General features: G+C 44.2%; 26 non-coding genes across 26 annotated transcripts; all 26 read left to right on the top strand.

Annotated features, from left to right (window-relative positions):
• Positions 1-1,020: 1,020 nt before the first annotated feature.
• trnaa-ugc lies at positions 1,021-1,092 on the top strand. The gene has a single exon. It is a non-coding gene; the product is annotated as a tRNA-Ala (tRNA).
• Positions 1,093-2,228: 1,136 nt separating this feature from the next.
• trnaa-ugc lies at positions 2,229-2,300 on the top strand. The gene has a single exon. It is a non-coding gene; the product is annotated as a tRNA-Ala (tRNA).
• A 647-nt stretch (positions 2,301-2,947) lies between these two features.
• On the top strand, positions 2,948-3,019 carry trnat-cgu. The gene has a single exon. It is a non-coding gene; the product is annotated as a tRNA-Thr (tRNA).
• A 1,919-nt stretch (positions 3,020-4,938) lies between these two features.
• trnaa-ugc lies at positions 4,939-5,010 on the top strand. Its single transcript has one exon. It is a non-coding gene; the product is annotated as a tRNA-Ala (tRNA).
• Positions 5,011-5,328: 318 nt separating this feature from the next.
• trnat-cgu lies at positions 5,329-5,400 on the top strand. The gene has a single exon. It is a non-coding gene; the product is annotated as a tRNA-Thr (tRNA).
• A 241-nt stretch (positions 5,401-5,641) lies between these two features.
• On the top strand, positions 5,642-5,713 carry trnaa-ugc. The gene has a single exon. It is a non-coding gene; the product is annotated as a tRNA-Ala (tRNA).
• Positions 5,714-6,360: 647 nt separating this feature from the next.
• Positions 6,361-6,432, top strand: trnat-cgu. Its single transcript has one exon. It is a non-coding gene; the product is annotated as a tRNA-Thr (tRNA).
• Positions 6,433-6,667: 235 nt separating this feature from the next.
• trnaa-ugc lies at positions 6,668-6,739 on the top strand. Its single transcript has one exon. It is a non-coding gene; the product is annotated as a tRNA-Ala (tRNA).
• A 647-nt stretch (positions 6,740-7,386) lies between these two features.
• Positions 7,387-7,458, top strand: trnat-cgu. The gene has a single exon. It is a non-coding gene; the product is annotated as a tRNA-Thr (tRNA).
• A 713-nt stretch (positions 7,459-8,171) lies between these two features.
• Positions 8,172-8,243, top strand: trnaa-cgc. Its single transcript has one exon. It is a non-coding gene; the product is annotated as a tRNA-Ala (tRNA).
• A 765-nt stretch (positions 8,244-9,008) lies between these two features.
• Positions 9,009-9,080, top strand: trnaa-ugc. The gene has a single exon. It is a non-coding gene; the product is annotated as a tRNA-Ala (tRNA).
• A 296-nt stretch (positions 9,081-9,376) lies between these two features.
• Positions 9,377-9,448, top strand: trnaa-ugc. Its single transcript has one exon. It is a non-coding gene; the product is annotated as a tRNA-Ala (tRNA).
• Positions 9,449-10,095: 647 nt separating this feature from the next.
• trnat-cgu lies at positions 10,096-10,167 on the top strand. Its single transcript has one exon. It is a non-coding gene; the product is annotated as a tRNA-Thr (tRNA).
• Positions 10,168-10,402: 235 nt separating this feature from the next.
• Positions 10,403-10,474, top strand: trnaa-ugc. The gene has a single exon. It is a non-coding gene; the product is annotated as a tRNA-Ala (tRNA).
• Positions 10,475-11,115: 641 nt separating this feature from the next.
• On the top strand, positions 11,116-11,187 carry trnat-cgu. Its single transcript has one exon. It is a non-coding gene; the product is annotated as a tRNA-Thr (tRNA).
• A 235-nt stretch (positions 11,188-11,422) lies between these two features.
• Positions 11,423-11,494, top strand: trnaa-ugc. The gene has a single exon. It is a non-coding gene; the product is annotated as a tRNA-Ala (tRNA).
• Positions 11,495-12,925: 1,431 nt separating this feature from the next.
• Positions 12,926-12,997, top strand: trnaa-cgc. The gene has a single exon. It is a non-coding gene; the product is annotated as a tRNA-Ala (tRNA).
• Positions 12,998-13,762: 765 nt separating this feature from the next.
• Positions 13,763-13,834, top strand: trnaa-ugc. The gene has a single exon. It is a non-coding gene; the product is annotated as a tRNA-Ala (tRNA).
• A 296-nt stretch (positions 13,835-14,130) lies between these two features.
• On the top strand, positions 14,131-14,202 carry trnaa-ugc. Its single transcript has one exon. It is a non-coding gene; the product is annotated as a tRNA-Ala (tRNA).
• A 647-nt stretch (positions 14,203-14,849) lies between these two features.
• On the top strand, positions 14,850-14,921 carry trnat-cgu. Its single transcript has one exon. It is a non-coding gene; the product is annotated as a tRNA-Thr (tRNA).
• A 713-nt stretch (positions 14,922-15,634) lies between these two features.
• Positions 15,635-15,707, top strand: trnaa-cgc. The gene has a single exon. It is a non-coding gene; the product is annotated as a tRNA-Ala (tRNA).
• Positions 15,708-16,472: 765 nt separating this feature from the next.
• trnaa-ugc lies at positions 16,473-16,544 on the top strand. Its single transcript has one exon. It is a non-coding gene; the product is annotated as a tRNA-Ala (tRNA).
• A 296-nt stretch (positions 16,545-16,840) lies between these two features.
• On the top strand, positions 16,841-16,912 carry trnaa-ugc. Its single transcript has one exon. It is a non-coding gene; the product is annotated as a tRNA-Ala (tRNA).
• A 951-nt stretch (positions 16,913-17,863) lies between these two features.
• trnaa-ugc lies at positions 17,864-17,935 on the top strand. Its single transcript has one exon. It is a non-coding gene; the product is annotated as a tRNA-Ala (tRNA).
• A 647-nt stretch (positions 17,936-18,582) lies between these two features.
• On the top strand, positions 18,583-18,654 carry trnat-cgu. Its single transcript has one exon. It is a non-coding gene; the product is annotated as a tRNA-Thr (tRNA).
• A 235-nt stretch (positions 18,655-18,889) lies between these two features.
• Positions 18,890-18,961, top strand: trnaa-ugc. The gene has a single exon. It is a non-coding gene; the product is annotated as a tRNA-Ala (tRNA).
• Positions 18,962-19,551: the final 590 nt, after the last annotated feature.

Here is a 19,551-nt window from a genome sequence, read left to right as displayed (position 1 = left end):
ATCCGGGTCACGGCACCACTGTAACCGGCCGAGCTCTGGCAACTTCTACTCCCTGCGTTGTGTAATAAAAGACCCGGAAGAACTGGAGATGCTGCTGAACTGGAGAGTTTATTCTCTACTCAGCACGCACACCGCGGTCTGAGGAAGCAGCGCGGGCTGAACCAGAATGACGTCACCATTAAAGAGACAAACAAAATATTTTTCCAAAATGGCAAAAAAATAAAATACGAATGAAAAAAATAAGGTTTTCATGAAAAAATTAACACTAAATAAACAGTTGAAAATGAAAGGATAATTAGTGAAATACATCAATATTTTACTTATATTAACAATCGTCACACTTCGACCAGCAGCCAAGCACCAGGTTTTTTCTTCTTGAATTGGGTCAATGTGGGAGTGACTTTGCATATATGATGTCCTAGGTACCTCTCTGCAGGCTGTTGATTTTGAAAGCTAAAAGGCACTGTGTCATCGTCCCCATTCAACCCTGGCAGAGGCTAAATGCGTTCATCTTGTCCTTTTGTGCAATATGGCTTACATGCTGTTAATGTGTAATGTACATTTCGGGCCTGTCAAGTCAAAAGGCTGTTTTGTGCTGTAGCGGATGTCCCTTTGCTCTTAGCAGACCTATACAGATGCAGTCACTTCTGCGTCAAAGCCGTTTCTTCCTTTTCTCAGTCACAAACATGACCACCTTCTGAGTTCTAGGGCATGATGGCCAAGTGGAAAGGCGTCGTCTCATAAACCGAAGATCATGGGTTCAATCCCCATTCATGCCTTGCAGCACTTTCTTAATTAAGCGCCCGCCACAGGGTCAAGTATTTGAGCTAGCACAGTTTTGTAACTTAAAAGATTTTTTGATGATATTGTCTTTCTCGTCAGCTCTTTATGATGTTGATTTTTAAAGCTGTCTTGAAGCTGGGATGTGTCATGCTCCTGCCTTTGGATCAGATTGGGAAATTGTTAAATGCTGGAGCAAGCAGTGTGGCAGAATTCTCAGTCTTCAGAGCATTTCAATGAGGGGATGTAGCTCAGTGGTGGAGCGCATGCTTTGCATGTATGAGGTCCTGGGCTCAAGCCCCAGCATCTCCATTGAAGAACTTTAAAGAAAAACAATGGTGAGGGCATCTTCTCTGCAGATGGTGGCTTTTGAATGCTATAGGGAACTGTGTCAATCCTTGCAGATGCTAAATGCATTCATCTTGTGCTTTTGTGCAATAAGGAGCTCATGCTATTAAGGTCTGCTGTGCATTTTTTGCTCTGTTCATCATGCAGCATCAAATCATGTGTGCAGAAGCCCATTGCAAGGGAATTTACTAGGATGAAGTACTGGAGCCTGCATGGTGAGAAATGTCTGAATCCAAATGCTTCAACCAGGATCCAAGCACCAAGCAACTCTTTTACTTCTTGAATTGGGTCAAGGTCGGGATGATCCTTTGGATCGGAGCACCTTCAAGCAGTGTCAAGGTTCTTGGCCTAAAAATCTTCTATATCTGTGCCTGTCACAGAGTTTGAGGGGATGTAGCTCAGCGGGACCTTCTGGGTTACATCTCCGACTTTTCCCTTTCAGAAGGTTACAGTATTGAGATCTGAGGCATCTCTGCAGATAGTGCACGCACTTTTACAGCTGCGGCTTATTTGTTTCTTGATCTCTATTGTTGTCTGTCATCAGCACTTTCTTAGCTCAGGCATGGTGGCCAAGTAGGACGATGTGGCTCTTGTAAACAGAAGAGCCTGCATTTGCTCTCTGTTTGATCCTGATTATAGTTTTTGTGGCAAAGCGGATGTAGCTCACTGGTGGAGTGCATGTTCGCATGTATGAGGTCCTGGGTTGAATCCTGATCATAGGTTTTGCAACAAAAGGGATGTAGCTCATTGGTAGAGCACATGCTTGCATGTATGAGGCCCTGGGTTCAAGCTCCAGCATATCCACTAAAGAAAGTTAAAGAAATGCGAGGGCATGTTCTCTGGACTCTATGCAGATGGTGCTTTTTTCAAAGCTAAATGTAATAGTGTCACAGTGCCCATTCAAGCCTTGCAAAGGCTAATTGCATTCATCTTCTCCTTTTGTGCAATAAGGCTTTTATGCTGTTAATGCGTACTATGCATCTGTATGGTTGTTTGTCATCAGCACATTCTTAGCTCAGGCACGGTGGCCAAGTGGGAAATTGTTAAATGCTGGAGCAAGCAGTGTGGCAGAATTCTCAGTCTTCAGAGCATTTCAACGAGGGGATGTAGCTCAGTGGTAGAGCGCATGCTTTGCATGTATGAGGTCCTGGGTTCAAGCCCCAGAATCTCCATTCAAGAAATTTACAGAAAAACAAAATTGAGGACATGTTCTCTGCAGGTGGTGTTTTTCAAAGCTAAAGGGAATGGTGTCACAGTCCCCATTCAAACCTTGCAGAGGCTAATTGCATTCATCTTCTCCTTTTGTGCAATAAGGCTTTTATGCTGTTAATGTGTACTATGCATTTGTTGCTCTGGCCTTCATAAACCAAGCAATCATGTGCAGAAGCCCATTGGTCTGGAATTTACCAGGAGGATGAACTGTACTGGAGCTTGTATGGTGACTCCAAATGCTTCGACCGGCAGCCAATCACCAGGTTTTTTCTTCTTGAATTGGGTAAATGTGGGAGTGACTTTGCATATATGATGTCCTAGGTTCCTCTCTGCAGGCTGTTGATTTTGAAAGCTAAAAGGCACTGTGTCATCGTCCCCATTCAACCCTTGCAGAGGCTAAATGCATTCATCTTGTCCTTTTGTGCGATAAGGCTTACATGCTGTTAATGTGTAATGTACATTTCGTGCCTGTCAAGTCAAAAGGCTGTTTTGTGCTGTAGCACATGTCTCATTGCTCTTTGCAGACCTATACAGATGCAGTCACTTCTGCGTCAAAGCCGTTTCTTCCATTACTCAGTCACAAACATGACCACCTTCTGAGTTCTCGGGCATGATGGCCAAGTGGAAAGGCGTCGGTCTCGTAAACCGAAGATCATGGGTTCAATCCCCATTCATGCCTTGCAGCATTTTCTTAATTAAGCGCCCGCCACAGGGTCAAGTATTTGAGCTAGCACAGTTTTGCAACTTAATAGATTTTTTGATGTTATTGTCTTTCTCATCAGCTCTTCATGATGTTGATTTTTAAAGCTGTCTTGAAGCTGGGATGTGTCATGCTCCTGCCTTTGGATCAGATTGGGACAGGTAAGTCGGTTGTAAAATAAATGTGTGGATGTGCTACTGCTGATGTCTTTGCGACAAATCGGCTCATATAAGTCTGTCGCATTGAATAGGGGTTACAAAGCAGGAGCATACGCTCAGCTCACGTCTGTCCATCACTCAGCAAAAAATCATGTGTGCAGAAGCTCAAACGCTTTGACCAGCAGTCAAGCACTAGGTCTTGTCCCTCTTTGATTTAGGTCAAAGTCGGGGTGATCCTTTGGTTCGGAGCACCTTTGAGCAGTGTCAACATTGTTGTGCCTAAAATCTTCGTAAAGTGTGGATGTCAAGGAGTTTGAGGGGATCTAGCTCAGTGGGACCTTCTGGGTTACATCTCAGACTTTTGCATTTCAGAATGTTACAGTATTGAGATCCCAGGCAGCTCTGCAGATAGTGTACGTGCTGTTACGGCCGCAGCTTATTAGTTTGTTTGATTATTTGCAATAAGGCTTTTCATGCTGGTAAATGCTGGAGCAAGCAATGTGCCAGAATACCCAGTCTTCACAATAAGCCTTAGGGGATGTATCTCAGTGGTGGAGCGCATGCTTCGCATGTATGAGGTCCTGGGCTCAAGCCCCAGCATCTCCATTGAAGAACTTTAAAGAAAAACAATGGTGAGGGCATCTTCTCTGCAGATGGTGGCTTTTGAATGCTATAGGGAACTGTGTCAATCCTTGCAGATGCTAAATGCATTCATCTTGTGCTTTTGTGCAATAAGGAGCTCATGCTATTAAGGTCTGCTGTGCATTTTTTGCTCTGTTCATCATGCAGCATCAAATCATGTGTGCAGAAGCCCATTGCTAGGGAATTTACTAGGATGAAGTACTGGAGCCTGCATGGTGAGAAATGTCTGAATCCAAATGCTTCAACCAGGATCCAAGCACCAAGTACTCTTTACTTCTTGAATTGGGTCAAGGTCGGGATGATCCTTTGGATCGGAGCACCTTCAAGCAGTGTCAAGGTTCTTGGCCTAAAAATCTTCTATAACTGTGCCTGTCACAGAGTTTGAGGGGATGTAGCTCAGCGGGACCTTCTGGGTTACATCTCCGACTTTTCCCTTTCAGAAGGTTACAGTATTGAGATCTGAGGCATCTCTGCAGATAGTGCACGCACTTTTACAGCTGCGGCTTATTTGTTTCTTGATCTCTATTGTTGTCTGTCATCAGCACTTTCTTAGCTCAGGCATGGTGGCCAAGTAGGACGATGTGGCTCTTGTAAACAGAAGAGCCTGCATTTGCTCTCTGTTTGATCCTGATTATAGTTTTTGTGGCAAAGCGGATGTAGCTCACTGGTGGAGTGCATGTTCGCATGTATGAGGTCCTGGGTTGAATCCTGATCATAGGTTTTGCAACAAAAGGGATGTAGCTCATTGGTAGAGCACATGCTTGCATGTATGAGGCCCTGGGTTCAAGCTCCAGCATATCCACTAAAGAAAGTTAAAGAAATGCGAGGGCATGTTCTCTGGACTCTATGCAGATGGTGCTTTTTTCAAAGCTAAATGTAATAGTGTCACAGTGCCCATTCAAGCCTTGCAAAGGCTAATTGCATTCATCTTCTCCTTTTGTGCAATAAGGCTTTTATGCTGTTAATGCGTACTATGCATCTGTATGGTTGTTTGTCATCAGCACATTCTTAGCTCAGGCACGGTGGCCAAGTGGGAAATTGTTAAATGCTGGAGCAAGCAGTGTGGCAGAATTCTCAGTCTTCAGAGCATTTCAACGAGGGGATGTAGCTCAGTGGTAGAGCGCATGCTTTGCATGTATGAGGTCCTGGGTTCAAGCCCCAGCATCTCCATTCAAGAAATTTACAGAAAAACAAAATTGAGGACATGTTCTCTTCAGGTGGTGTTTTTCAAAGCTAAAGGGAATGGTGTCACAGTCCCCATTCAACCCTTGCAGAGGCTAAATGCATTCATCTTGTCCTTTTGTGCGATAAGGCTTACATACTGTTAATGTGTAATGTACATTTCGTGCCTGTCAAGTCAAAAGGCTGTTTTGTGCTGTAGCACATGTCTCATTGCTCTTTGCAGACCTATACAGATGCAGTCACTTCTGCGTCACAGCCGTTTCTTCCTTTTCTCAGTCACAAACATGACCCCCTTCTGAGTTCTCGTGCATGATGGCCAAGTGGAAAGGCGTCGGTCTCGTAAACCGAAGATCATGGGTTCAATCCCCATTCATGCCTTGCAGCATTTTCTTATTTAAGCGCCCGCCACAGGGTCAAGTATTTGAGGTAGCACAGTTTTGCAACTTAACAGATTTTTTGATGTTATTGTCTTTCTCGTCAGCTCTTTATGATGTTGATTTTTAAAACTGTCTTGAAGCTGGGATGTGTCAAGCTCCTGCCTTTGGATCACATTGGGAAATTGTTAAATGCTGGAGCAAGCAGTGTGGCAGAATTCTCAGTCTTCAGAGCATTTCAATGAGGGGATGTAGCTCAGTGGTAGAGCGCATGCTTTGCATGTATGAGGTCCTGGGTTCAAGCCCCAGCATCTCCATTCAAGAAATTTACAGAAAAACAAAATTGAGGACATGTTCTCTTCAGGTGGTGTTTTTCAAAGCAAAAGGGAATGGTGTCACAGTCCCCATTCAAACCTTGCAGAGGCTAATTGCATTCATCTTCTCCTTTTGTGCAATAAGGCTTTTATGCTGTTAATGTGTACTATGCATTTGTTGCTCTGGCCTTCATACACCAAGCAATCATGTGCAGAAGCCCATTGGTCTGGAATTTACCAGGAGGATGTACTGTACTGGAGCTTGTATGGTGACTCCAAATGCTTCGACCAGCAGCCAAGCACCAGGTTTTTTCTTCTTGAATTGTGTCAATGTGGGAGTGACTTTGCATATATGATGTCCTAGGTTCCTCTCTGCAGGCTGTTGATTTTGAAAGCTAAAAGGCACTGTGTCATCGTCCCCATTCAACCCTTGCAGAGGCTAAATGCATTCATCTTGTCCTTTTGTGCGATAAGGCTTACATGCTGTTAATGTGTAATGTACATTTCGTGCCTGTCAAGTCAAAAGGCTGTTTTGTGCTGTAGCGGATGTCTCATTGCTCTTTGCAGACCTATACAGATGCAGTCACTTCTGCGTCAAAGCCGTTTCTTCCATTTCTCAGTCACAAACATGACCACTTTCTGAGTTCTCGGGCATGATGGCCAAGTGGAAAGGCGTCGGTCTCGTAAACCGAAGATCATGGGTTCAATCCCCATTCATGCCTTGCAGCATTTTCTTAATTAAGCGCCCGCCACAGGGTCAAGTATTTGAGCTAGCACAGTTTTGCAACTTAATAGATTTTTTGATGTTATTGTCTTTCTCATCAGCTCTTTATGATGTTGATTTTTAAAGCTGTCTTGAAGCTGGGATGTGTCATGCCTTTGGATCAGATTGGGAAATTGTTAAATGCTGGAGCAAGCAGTGTGTCAGAATTCTCAGTCTTCAGAGCATTTCAATGAGGGGATGTAGCTCAGTGGTAGAGCGCATGCTTTGCATGTATGAGGTCCTGGGTTCAAGCCCCAGCATCTCCATTCAAGAAATTTACAGAAAAACAAAATTGAGGACATGTTCTCTGCAGGTGGTGTTTTTTAAAGCTAAAGGGAATGGTGTCACAGTCCCCATTCAAACCTTGCAGAGGCTAATTGCATTCATCTTCTCCTTTTGTGCAATAAGGCTTTTATGCTGTTAATGTGTACTATGCATTTGTTGCTCTGGCCTTCATACACCAAGCAATCATGTGCAGAAGCCCATTGGTCTGGAATTTACCAGGAGGATGTACTGTACTGGAGCTTGTATGGTGACTCCAAATGCTTCGACCAGCAGCCAAGCACCAGGTTTTTTCTTCTTGAATTGGGTCAATGTGGGAGTGACTTTGCATATATGATGTCCTAGGTTCCTCTCTGCAGGCTGTTGATTTTGAAAGCTAAAAGGCACTGTGTCATCGTCCCCATTCAACCCTTGCAGAGGCTAAATGCATTCATCTTGTCCTTTTGTGCGATAAGGCTTACATGCTGTTAATGTGTAATGTACATTTCGTGCCTGTCAAGTCAAAAGGCTGTTTTGTGCTGTAGCACATGTCTCATTGCTCTTTGCAGACCTATACAGATGCAGTCACTTCTGCGTCAAAGCCGTTTCTTCCATTTCTCAGTCACAAACATGACCACCTTCTGAGTTCTCGGGCATGATGGCCAAGTGGAAAGGCGTCGGTCTCGTAAACCGAAGATCATGGGTTCAATCCCCATTCATGCCTTGCAGCATTTTCTTAATTAAGCGCCCGCCACAGGGTCAAGTATTTGAGCTAGCACAGTTTTGCAACTTAATAGATTTTTTGATGTTATTGTCTTTCTCATCAGCTCTTTATGATGTTGATTTTTAAAGCTGTCTTGAAGCTGGGATGTGTCATGCTCCTGCCTTTGGATCAGATTGGGACAGGTAAGTCGGTTGTAAAAAAAATGTGTGGATGTGCTACTGCTGATGTCTTTGCGACAAATCGGCTCATATAAGTCTGTCGTATTGAATAGGGGTTACAAAGCAGGAGCATACGCTCAGCTCACGTCTGTCCATCACTCAGCAAAAAATCATGTGTGCAGAAGCTCAAACGCTTTGACCAGCAGTCAAGCACTAGGTCTTGTCCCTCTTTGATTTAGGTCAAAGTCGGGGTGATCCTTTGGTTCGGAGCACCTTTGAGCAGTGTCAACATTGTTGTGCCTAAAATCTTCGTAAAGTGTGGATGTCAAGGAGTTTGAGGGGATCTAGCTCAGTGGGACCTTCTGGGTTACATCTCAGACTTTTGCATTTCAGAATGTTACAGTATTGAGATCCCAGGCAGCTCTGCAGATAGTGTACGCGCTGTTACGGCCGCAGCTTATTAGTTTGTTTGATTATTTGCAATAAGGCTTTTCATGCTGGTAAATGCTGGAGCAAGCAATGTGCCAGAATACCCAGTCTTCCCAATAAGCCTTAGGGGATGTAGCTCAGTGGTAGAGCGCATGCTTCGCATGTATGAGGTCCTGGGTTCAAGCCCCAGCATCTCCATTGAAGAACTTTAAAGAAAAACAATGGTGAGGGCATCTTCTCTGCAGATGGTGGCTTTTGAATGCTATAGGGAACTGTGTCAATCCTTGCAGATGCTAAATGCATTCATCTTGTGCTTTTGTGCAATAAGGAGCTCATGCTATTAAGGTCTGCTGTGCATTTTTTGCTCTGTTCATCATGCAGCATCAAATCATGTGTGCAGAAGCCCATTGCTAGGGAATTTACTAGGATGAAGTACTGGAGCCTGCATGGTGAGAAATGTCTGAATCCAAATGCTTCAACCAGGATCCAAGCACCAAGTATTTTACTTCTTGAATCGGGTCAAGGTCGGGATGATCCTTTGGATCGGAGCACCTTCAAGCAGTGTCAAGGTTCTTGGCCTAAAAATCTTCTATAACTGTGCCTGTCACAGAGTTTGAGGGGATGTAGCTCAGCGGGACCTTCTGGGTTACATCTCCGACTTTTCCCTTTCAGAAGGTTACAGTATTGAGATCTGAGGCATCTCTGCAGATAGTGCACGCACTTTTACAGCTGCGGCTTATTTGTTTCTTGATCTCTATTGTTGTCTGTCATCAGCACTTTCTTAGCTCAGGCATGGTGGCCAAGTAGGACGATGTTGCTCTTGTAAACAGAAGAGCCTGCATTTGCTCTCTGTTTGATCCTGATTATAGTTTTTGTGGCAAAGCGGATGTAGCTCACTGGTGGAGTGCATGTTCGCATGTATGAGGTCCTGGGTTGAATCCTGATCATAGGTTTTGCAACAAAGGGGATGTAGCTCATTGGTAGAGCACATGCTTTGCATGTATGAGGCCCTGGGTTCAAGCCCCAGCATATCCATTAAAGAAAGTTAAAGAAATGCGAGGGCATGTTCTCTGGACTCTATGCAGATGGTGCTTTTTTCAAAGCTAAAAGTAATAGTGTCACAGTGCCCATTCAAGCCTTGCAAAGGCTAATTGCATTCATCTTCTCCTTTTGTGCAATAAGGCTTTTATGCTGTTAATGTGTACTATGCATCTGTATGGTGGTTTGTCATCAGCACATTCTTAGCTCAGGCACGGTGGCCAAGTGGGAAATTGTTAAATGCTGGAGCAAGCAGTGTGTCAGAATTCTCAGTCTTCAGACCATGTCAATGAGGGGATGTAGCTCAGTGGTAGAGCGCATGCTTTGCATGTATGAGGTCCTGGGTTCAAGCCCCAGCATCTCCATTCAAGAAATTTACAGAAAAACAAAATTGAGGACATGTTCTCTGCAGGTGGTGTTTTTCAAAGCTAAAGGGAATGGTGTCACAGTCCCCATTCAAACCTTGCAGAGGCTAATTGCATTCATCTTCTCCTTTTGTGCAATAAGGCTTTTATGCTGTTAATGTGTACTATGCATTTGTTGCTCTGGCCTTCATACACCAAGCAATCATGTGCAGAAGCCCATTGGTCTGGAATTTACCAGGAGGATGTACTGTACTGGAGCTTGTATGGTGACTCCAAATGCTTCGACCAGCAGCCAAGCACCAGGTTTTTTCTTCTTGAATTGTGTCAATGTGGGAGTGACTTTGCATATATGATGTCCTAGGTTCCTCTCTGCAGGCTGTTGATTTTGAAAGCTAAAAGGCACTGTGTCATCGTCCCCATTCAACCCTTGCAGAGGCTAAATGCATTCATCTTGTCCTTTTGTGCGATAAGGCTTACATGTTGTTAATGTGTAATGTACATTTCGTGCCTGTCAAGTCAAAAGGCTGTTTTGTGCTGTAGCGGATGTCTCATTGCTCTTAGCAAACCTATACAGATGCAGTCACTTCTGCGTCAAAGCCGTTTCTTCCTTTTCTCAGTCACAAACATGACCACCTTCTGAGTTCTCGGGCATGAAGGCCAAGTGGAAAGGCGTCGGTCTCGTAAACCGAAGATCATGGGTTCAATCCCCATTCATGCCTTGCAGCATTTTCTTAATTAAGCGTCCGCCACAGGGTCAAGTATTTGAGCTAGCACAGTTTTGCAACTTAATAGATTTTTTGATGTTATTGTCTTTCTCATCAGCTCTTTATGATGTTGATTTTTAAAGCTGTCTTGAAGCTGGGATGTGTCATGCCTTTGGATCAGATTGGGAAATTGTTAAATGCTGGAGCAAGCAGTGTGTCAGAATTCTCAGTCTTCAGAGCATTTCAATGAGGGGATGTAGCTCAGTGGTAGAGCGCATGCTTTGCATGTATGAGGTCCTGGGTTCAAGCCCCAGCATCTCCATTCAAGAAATTTACAGAAAAACAAAATTGAGGACATGTTCTCTGCAGGTGGTGTTTTTTAAAGGGAATGGTGTCACAGTCCCCATTCAAACCTTGCAGAGGCTAATTGCATTCATCTTCTCCTTTTGTGCAATAAGGCTTTTATGCTGTTAATGTGTACTATGCATTTGTTGCTCTGGCCTTCATACACCAAGCAATCATGTGCAGAAGCCCATTGGTCTGGAATTTACCAGGAGGATGTACTGTACTGGAGCTTGTATGGTGACTCCAAATGCTTCGACCAGCAGCCAAGCACCAGGTTTTTTCTTCTTGAATTGGGTCAATGTGGGAGTGACTTTGCATATATGATGTCCTAGGTTCCTCTCTGCAGGCTGTTGATTTTGAAAGCTAAAAGGCACTGTGTCATCGTCCCCATTCAACCCTTGCAGAGGCTAAATGCATTCATCTTGTCCTTTTGTGCGATAAGGCTTACATTCTGTTAATGTGTAATGTACATTTCGTGCCTGTCAAGTCAAAAGGCTGTTTTGTGCTGTAGCGGATGTCTCATTGCTCTTTGCAGACCTATACAGATGCAGTCACTTCTGCGTCAAAGCCGTTTCTTCCATTTCTCAGTCACAAACATGACCACTTTCTGAGTTCTCGGGCATGATGGCCAAGTGGAAAGGCGTCGGTCTCGTAAACCGAAGATCATGGGTTCAATCCCCATTCATACCTTGCAGCACTTTCTTAATTAAGCGCCCGCCACAGGGTCAAGTATTTGAGCCAGCACAGTTTTGCAACTTAATAGATTTTTTGATGTTATTGTCTTTCTCATCAGCTCTTTATGATGTTGATTTTTAAAGCTGTCTTGAAGCTGGGATGTGTCATGCCTTTGGATCAGATTGGGAAATTGTTAAATGCTGGAGCAAGCAGTGTGTCAGAATTCTCAGTCTTCAGAGCATTTCAATGAGGGGATGTAGCTCAGTGGTAGAGCGCATGCTTTGCATGTATGAGGTCCTGGGTTCAAGCCCCAGCATCTCCATTCAAGAAATTTACAGAAAAACAAAATTGAGGACATGTTCTCTGCAGGTGGTGTTTTTTAAAGCTAAAGGGAATGGTGTCACAGTCCCCATTCAAACCTTGCAGAGGCTAATTGCATTCATCTTCTCCTTTTGTGCAATAAGGCTTTTATGCTGTTAATGTGTACTATGCATTTGTTGCTCTGGCCTTCATACACCAAGCAATCATGTGCAGAAGCCCATTGGTCTGGAATTTACCAGGAGGATGTACTGTACTGGAGCTTGTATGGTGACTCCAAATGCTTCGACCGGCAGCCTATCACCAGGTTTTTTCTTCTTGATTTGGGTAAATGTGGGAGTGACTTTGCATAGATGATGTCCTAGGTTCCTCTCTGCAGGCTGTTGATTTTGAAAGCTAAAAGGCACTGTGTCATCGTCCCCATTCAACCCTTGCAGAGGCTAAATGCATTCATCTTGTCCTTTTGTGCGATAAGGCTTACATGCTGTTAATGTGTAATGTACATTTCGTGCCTGTCAAGTCAAAAGGCTGTTTTGTGCTGTAGCACATGTCTCATTGCTCTTTGCAGACCTATACAGATGCAGTCACTTCTGCGTCAAAGCCGTTTCTTCCATTTCTCAGTCACAAACATGACCACTTTCTGAGTTCTCGGGCATGATGGCCAAGTGGAAAGGCGTCGTCTCGTAAACCGAAGATCATGGGTTCAATCCCCATTCATACCTTGCAGCACTTTCTTAATTAAGCGCCCGCCACAGGGTCAAGTATTTGAGCTAGCACAGTTTTGCAACTTAATAGATTTTTTGATGTTATTGTCTTTCTCATCAGCTCTTCATGATGTTGATTTTTAAAGCTGTCTTGAAGCTGGGATGTGTCATGCTCCTGCCTTTGGATCAGATTGGGACAGGTAAGTCGGTTGTAAAATAAATGTGTGGATGTGCTACTGCTGATGTCTTTGCGACAAATCGGCTCATATAAGTCTGTCGCATTGAATAGGGGTTACAAAGCAGGAGCATACGCTCAGCTCACGTCTGTCCATCACTCAGCAAAAAATCATGTGTGCAGAAGCTCAAACGCTTTGACCAGCAGTCAAGCACTAGGTCTTGTCCCTCTTTGATTTAGGTCAAAGTCGGGGTGATCCTTTGGTTCGGAGCACCTTTGAGCAGTGTCAACATTGTTGTGCCTAAAATCTTCGTAAAGTGTGGATGTCAAGGAGTTTGAGGGGATCTAGCTCAGTGGGACCTTCTGGGTTACATCTCAGACTTTTGCATTTCAGAATGTTACAGTATTGAGATCCCAGGCAGCTCTGCAGATAGTGTACGCGCTGTTACGGCCGCAGCTTATTAGTTTGTTTGATTATTTGCAATAAGGCTTTTCATGCTGGTAAATGCTGGAGCAAGCAATGTGCCAGAATACCCAGTCTTCCCAATAAGCCTTAGGGGATGTAGCTCAGTGGTAGAGCGCATGCTTCGCATGTATGAGGTCCTGGGCTCAAGCCCCAGCATCTCCATTGAAGAACTTTAAAGAAAAACAATGGTGAGGGCATCTTCTCTGCAGATGGTGGCTTTTGAATGCTATAGGGAACTGTGTCAATCCTTGCAGATGCTAAATGCATTCATCTTGTGCTTTTGTGCAATAAGGAGCTCATGCTATTAAGGTCTGCTGTGCATTTTTTGCTCTGTTCATCATGCAGCATCAAATCATGTGTGCAGAAGCCCATTGCTAGGGAATTTACTAGGATGAAGTACTGGAGCCTGCATGGTGAGAAATGTCTGAATCCAAATGCTTCAACCAGGATCCAAGCACCAAGTCTTTTACTTCTTGAATTGGGTCAAGGTCGGGATGATCCTTTGGATCGGAGCACCTTCAAGCAGTGTCAAGGTTCTTGGCCTAAAAATCTTCTATAACTGTGCCTGTCACAGAGTTTGAGGGGATGTAGCTCAGCGGGACCTTCTGGGTTACATCTCCGACTTTTCCCTTTCAGAAGGTTACAGTATTGAGATCTGAGGCATCTCTGCAGATAGTGCACGCACTTTTACAGCTGCGGCTTATTTGTTTCTTGATCTCTATTGTTGTCTGTCATCAGCACTTTCTTAGCTCAGGCATGGTGGCCAAGTAGGACGATGTGGCTCTTGTAAACAGAAGAGCCTGCATTTGCTCTCTGTTTGATCCTGATTATAGTTTTTGTGGCAAAGCGGATGTAGCTCACTGGTGGAGTGCATGTTCGCATGTATGAGGTCCTGGGTTGAATCCTGATCATAGGTTTTGCAACAAAGGGGATGTAGCTCATTGGTAGAGCACATGCTTTGCATGTATGAGGCCCTGGGTTCAAGCCCCAGCATATCCATTAAAGAAAGTTAAAGAAATGCGAGGGCATGTTCTCTGGACTCTATGCAGATGGTGCTTTTTTCAAAGCTAAAAGTAATAGTGTCACAGTGCCCATTCAAGCCTTGCAAAGGCTAATTGCATTCATCTTCTCCTTTTGTGCAATAAGGCTTTTATGCTGTTAATGTGTACTATGCATCTGTATGGTTGTTTGTCATCAGCACATTCTTAGCTCAGGCACGGTGGCCAAGTGGGAAATTGTTAAATGCTGGAGCAAGCAGTGTGGCAGAATTCTCAGTCTTCAGAGCATTTCAACGAGGGGATGTAGCTCAGTGGTAGAGCGCATGCTTTGCATGTATGAGGTCCTGGGTTCAAGCCCCAGCATCTCCATTCAAGAAATTTACAGAAAAACAAAATTGAGGACATGTTCTCTGCAGGTGGTGTTTTTCAAAGCTAAAGGGAATGGTGTCACAGTCCCCATTCAAACCTTGCAGAGGCTAATTGCATTCATCTTCTCCTTTTGTGCAATAAGGCTTTTATGCTGTTAATGTGTACTATGCATTTGTTGCTCTGGCCTTCATACACCAAGCAATCATGTGCAGAAGCCCATTGGTCTGGAATTTACCAGGAGGATGTACTGTACTGGAGCTTGTATGGTGACTCCAAATGCTTCGACCAGCAGCCAATCACCAGGTTTTTTCTTCTTGAATTGGGTCAATGTGGGAGTGACTTTGCATATATGATGTCCTAGGTTCCTCTCTGCAGGCTGTTGATTTTGAAAGCTAAAAGGCACTGTGTCATCGTCCCCATTCAACCCTTGCAGAGGCTAAATGCATTCATCTTGTCCTTTTGTGCGATAAGGCTTACATGCTGTTAATGTGTAATGTACATTTCGTGCCTGTCAAGTCAAAAGGCTGTTTTGTGCTGTAGCACATGTCTCATTGCTCTTTGCAGACCTATACAGATGCAGTCACTTCTGCGTCAAAGCCGTTTCTTCCATTTCTCAGTCACAAACATGACCACCTTCTGAGTTCTCGGGCATGATGGCCAAGTGGAAAGGCGTCGGTCTCGTAAACCGAAGATCATGGGTTCAATCCCCATTCATGCCTTGCAGCATTTTCTTAATTAAGCGCCCGCCACAGGGTCAAGTATTTGAGCTAGCACAGTTTTGCAACTTAATAGATTTTTTGATGTTATTGTCTTTCTCATCAGCTCTTCATGATGTTGATTTTTAAAGCTGTCTTGAAGCTGGGATGTGTCATGCTCCTGCCTTTGGATCAGATTGGGACAGGTAAGTCGGTTGTAAAATAAATGTGTGGATGTGCTACTGCTGATGTCTTTGCGACAAATCGGCTCATATAAGTCTGTCGCATTGAATAGGGGTTACAAAGCAGGAGCATACGCTCAGCTCACGTCTGTCCATCACTCAGCAAAAAATCATGTGTGCAGAAGCTCAAACGCTTTGACCAGCAGTCAAGCACTAGGTCTTGTCCCTCTTTGATTTAGGTCAAAGTCGGGGTGATCCTTTGGTTCGGAGCACCTTTGAGCAGTGTCAACATTGTTGTGCCTAAAATCTTCGTAAAGTGTGGATGTCAAGGAGTTTGAGGGGATCTAGCTCAGTGGGACCTTCTGGGTTACATCTCAGACTTTTGCATTTCAGAATGTTACAGTATTGAGATCCCAGGCAGCTCTGCAGATAGTGTACGCGCTGTTACGGCCGCAGCTTATTAGTTTGTTTGATTATTTGCAATAAGGCTTTTCATGCTGGTAAATGCTGGAGCAAGCAATGTGCCAGAATACCCAGTCTTCCCAATAAGCCTTAGGGGATGTAGCTCAGTGGTAGAGCGCATGCTTCGCATGTATGAGGTCCTGGGCTTCAAGCCCCAGCATCTCCATTGAAGAACTTTAAAGAAAAACAATGGTGAGGGCATCTTCTCTGCAGATGGTGGCTTTTGAATGCTATAGGGAACTGTGTCAATCCTTGCAGATGCTAAATGCATTCATCTTGTGCTTTTGTGCAATAAGGAGCTCATGCTATTAAGGTCTGCTGTGCATTTTTTGCTCTGTTCATCATGCAGCATCAAATCATGTGTGCAGAAGCCCATTGCTAGGGAATTTACTAGGATGAAGTACTGGAGCCTGCATGGTGAGAAATGTCTGAATCCAAATGCTTCAACCAGGATCCAAGCACCAAGTATTTTACTTCTTGAATCGGGTCAAGGTCGGGATGATCCTTTGGATCGGAGCACCTTCAAGCAGTGTCAAGGTTCTTGGCCTAAAAATCTTCTATAACTGTGCCTGTCACAGAGTTTGAGGGGATGTAGCTCAGCGGGACCTTCTGGGTTACATCTCCGACTTTTCCCTTTCAGAAGGTTACAGTATTGAGATCTGAGGCATCTCTGCAGATAGTGCACGCACTTTTACAGCTGCGGCTTATTTGTTTCTTGATCTCTATTGTTGTCTGTCATCAGCACTTTCTTAGCTCAGGCATGGTGGCCAAGTAGGACGATGTTGCTCTTGTAAACAGAAGAGCCTGCATTTGCTCTCTGTTTGATCCTGATTATAGTTTTTGTGGCAAAGCGGATGTAGCTCACTGGTGGAGTGCATGTTCGCATGTATGAGGTCCTGGGTTGAATCCTGATCATAGGTTTTGCAACAAAGGGGATGTAGCTCATTGGTAGAGCACATGCTTTGCATGTATGAGGCCCTGGGTTCAAGCCCCAGCATATCCATTAAAGAAAGTTAAAGAAATGCGAGGGCATGTTCTCTGGACTCTATGCAGATGGTGCTTTTTTCAAAGCTAAAAGTAATAGTGTCACAGTGCCCATTCAAGCCTTGCAAAGGCTAATTGCATTCATCTTCTCCTTTTGTGCAATAAGGCTTTTATGCTGTTAATGTGTACTATGCATCTGTATGGTTGTTTGTCATCAGCACATTCTTAGCTCAGGCACGGTGGCCAAGTGGGAAATTGTTAAATGCTGGAGCAAGCAGTGTGGCAGAATTCTCAGTCTTCAGAGCATTTCAACGAGGGGATGTAGCTCAGTGGTAGAGCGCATGCTTTGCATGTATGAGGTCCTGGGTTCAAGCCCCAGCATCTCCATTCAAGAAATTTACAGAAAAACAAAATTGAGGACATGTTCTCTGCAGGTGGTGTTTTTCAAAGCTAAAGGGAATGGTGTCACAGTCCCCATTCAAACCTTGCAGAGGCTAATTGCATTCATCTTCTCCTTTTGTGCAATAAGGCTTTTATGCTGTTAATGTGTACTATGCATTTGTTGCTCTGGCCTTCATACACCAAGCAATCATGTGCAGAAGCCCATTGGTCTGGAATTTACCAGGAGGATGTACTGTACTGGAGCTTGTATGGTGACTCCAAATGCTTCGACCAGCAGCCAAGCACCAGGTTTTTTCTTCTTGAATTGTGTCAATGTGGGAGGGACTTTGCATATATGATGTCCTAGGTTCCTCTCTGCAGGCTGTTGATTTTGAAAGCTAAAAGGCACTGTGTCATCGTCCCCATTCAACCCTTGCAGAGGCTAAATGCATTCATCTTGTCCTTTTGTGCGATAAGGCTTACATGCTGTTAATGTGTAATGTACATTTCGTGCCTGTCAAGTCAAAAGGCTGTTTTGTGCTGTAGCACATCTCATTGCTCTTTGCAGACCTATACAGATGCAGTCACTTCTGCGTCAAAGCCGTTTCTTCCTTTTCTCAGTCACAAACATGACCACCTTCTGAGTTCTCGGGCATGATGGCCAAGTGGAAAGGCGTCGTCTCGTAAACCGAAGATCATGAGTTCGATCCCCATTCATACCTTGCAGCACTTTCTTAATTAAGTGCCCGCCACAGGGTCAAGTATTTGAGCCAGCACAGTTTTGCAACTTAATAGATTTTTTGATGTTATTGTCTTTCTCATCAGCTCTTTATGATGTTGATTTTTAAAGCTGTCTTGAAGCTGGGATGTGTCATGCCTTTGGATCAGATTGGGAAATTGTTAAATGCTGGAGCAAGCAGTGTGTCAGAATTCTCAGTCTTCAGAGCATTTCAATGAGGGGATGTAGCTCAGTGGTAGAGCGCATGCTTTGCATGTATGAGGTCCTGGGTTCAAGCCCCAGCATCTCCATTCAAGAAATTTACAGAAAAACAAAATTGAGGACATGTTCTCTGCAGGTGGTGTTTTTTAAAGCTAAAGGGAATGGTGTCACAGTCCCCATTCAAACCTTGCAGAGGCTAATTGCATTCATCTTCTCCTTTTGTGCAATAAGGCTTTTATGCTGTTAATGTGTACTATGCATTTGTTGCTCTGGCCTTCATACACCAAGCAATCATGTGCAGAAGCCCATTGGTCTGGAATTTACCAGGAGGATGTACTGTACTGGAGCTTGTATGGTGACTCCAAATGCTTCGACCAGCAGCCAAGCACCAGGTTTTTTCTTCTTGAATTGGGTCAATGTGGGAGTGACTTTGCATATATGATGTCCTAGGTTCCTCTCTGCAGGCTGTTGATTTTGAAAGCTAAAAGGCACTGTGTCATCGTCCCCATTCAACCCTTGCAGAGGCTAAATGCATTCATCTTGTCCTTTTGTGCGATAAGGCTTACATACTGTTAATGTGTAATGTACATTTCGTGCCTGTCAAGTCAAAAGGCTGTTTTGTGCTGTAGCGGATGTCTCATTGCTCTTTGCAGACCTATACAGATGCAGTCACTTCTGCGTCAAAGCCGTTTCTTCCATTTCTCAGTCACAAACATGACCACTTTCTGAGTTCTCGGGCATGATGGCCAAGTGGAAAGGCGTCGGTCTCGTAAACCGAAGATCATGGGTTCAATCCCCATTCATACCTTGCAGCACTTTCTTAATTAAGCGCCCGCCACAGGGTCAAGTATTTGAGCTAGCACAGTTTTGCAACTTAATAGATTTTTTGATGTTATTGTCTTTCTCATCAGCTCTTTATGATGTTGATTTTTAAAGCTGTCTTGAAGCTGGGATGTGTCATGCCTTTGGATCAGATTGGGAAATTGTTAAATGCTGGAGCAAGCAGTGTGGCAGAATTCTCAGTCTTCAGAGCATTTCAATGAGGGGATGTAGCTCAGTGGTAGAGCGCATGCTTTGCATGTATGAGGTCCTGGGTTCAAGCCCCAGCATCTCCATTCAAGAAATTTACAGAAAAACAAAATTGAGGACATGTTCTCTGCAGGTGGTGTTTTTTAAAGCTAAAGGGAATGGTGTCACAGTCCCCATTCAAACCTTGCAGAGGCTAATTGCATTCATCTTCTCCTTTTGTGCAATAAGGCTTTTATGCTGTTAATGTGTACTATGCATTTGTTGCTCTGGCCTTCATACACCAAGCAATCATGTGCAGAAGCCCATTGGTCTGGAATTTACCAGGAGGATGTACTGTACTGGAGCTTGTATGGTGACTCCAAATGCTTCGACCGGCAGCCTATCACCAGGTTTTTTCTTCTTGAATTGGGTAAATGTGGGAGTGACTTTGCATATATGATGTCCTAGGTTCCTCTCTGCAGGCTGTTGATTTTGAAAGCTAAAAGGCACTGTGTCATCGTCCCCATTCAACCCTTGCAGAGGCTAAATGCATTCATCTTGTCCTTTTGTGCGATAAGGCTTACATGCTGTTAATGTGTAATGTACATTTCGTGCCTGTCAAGTCAAAAGGCTGTTTTGTGCTGTAGCACATGTCTCATTGCTCTTTGCAGACCTATACAGATGCAGTCACTTCTGC

Source organism: Tachysurus fulvidraco, chromosome 14, assembly GCF_022655615.1.
Source record: "Tachysurus fulvidraco isolate hzauxx_2018 chromosome 14, HZAU_PFXX_2.0, whole genome shotgun sequence".
Classification (NCBI taxonomy): Eukaryota; Metazoa; Chordata; class Actinopteri; order Siluriformes; family Bagridae; genus Tachysurus; species Tachysurus fulvidraco.
Note: the sequence above shows the minus strand (reverse complement) of the source record. Positions and strands in the feature narration are given on the sequence as shown.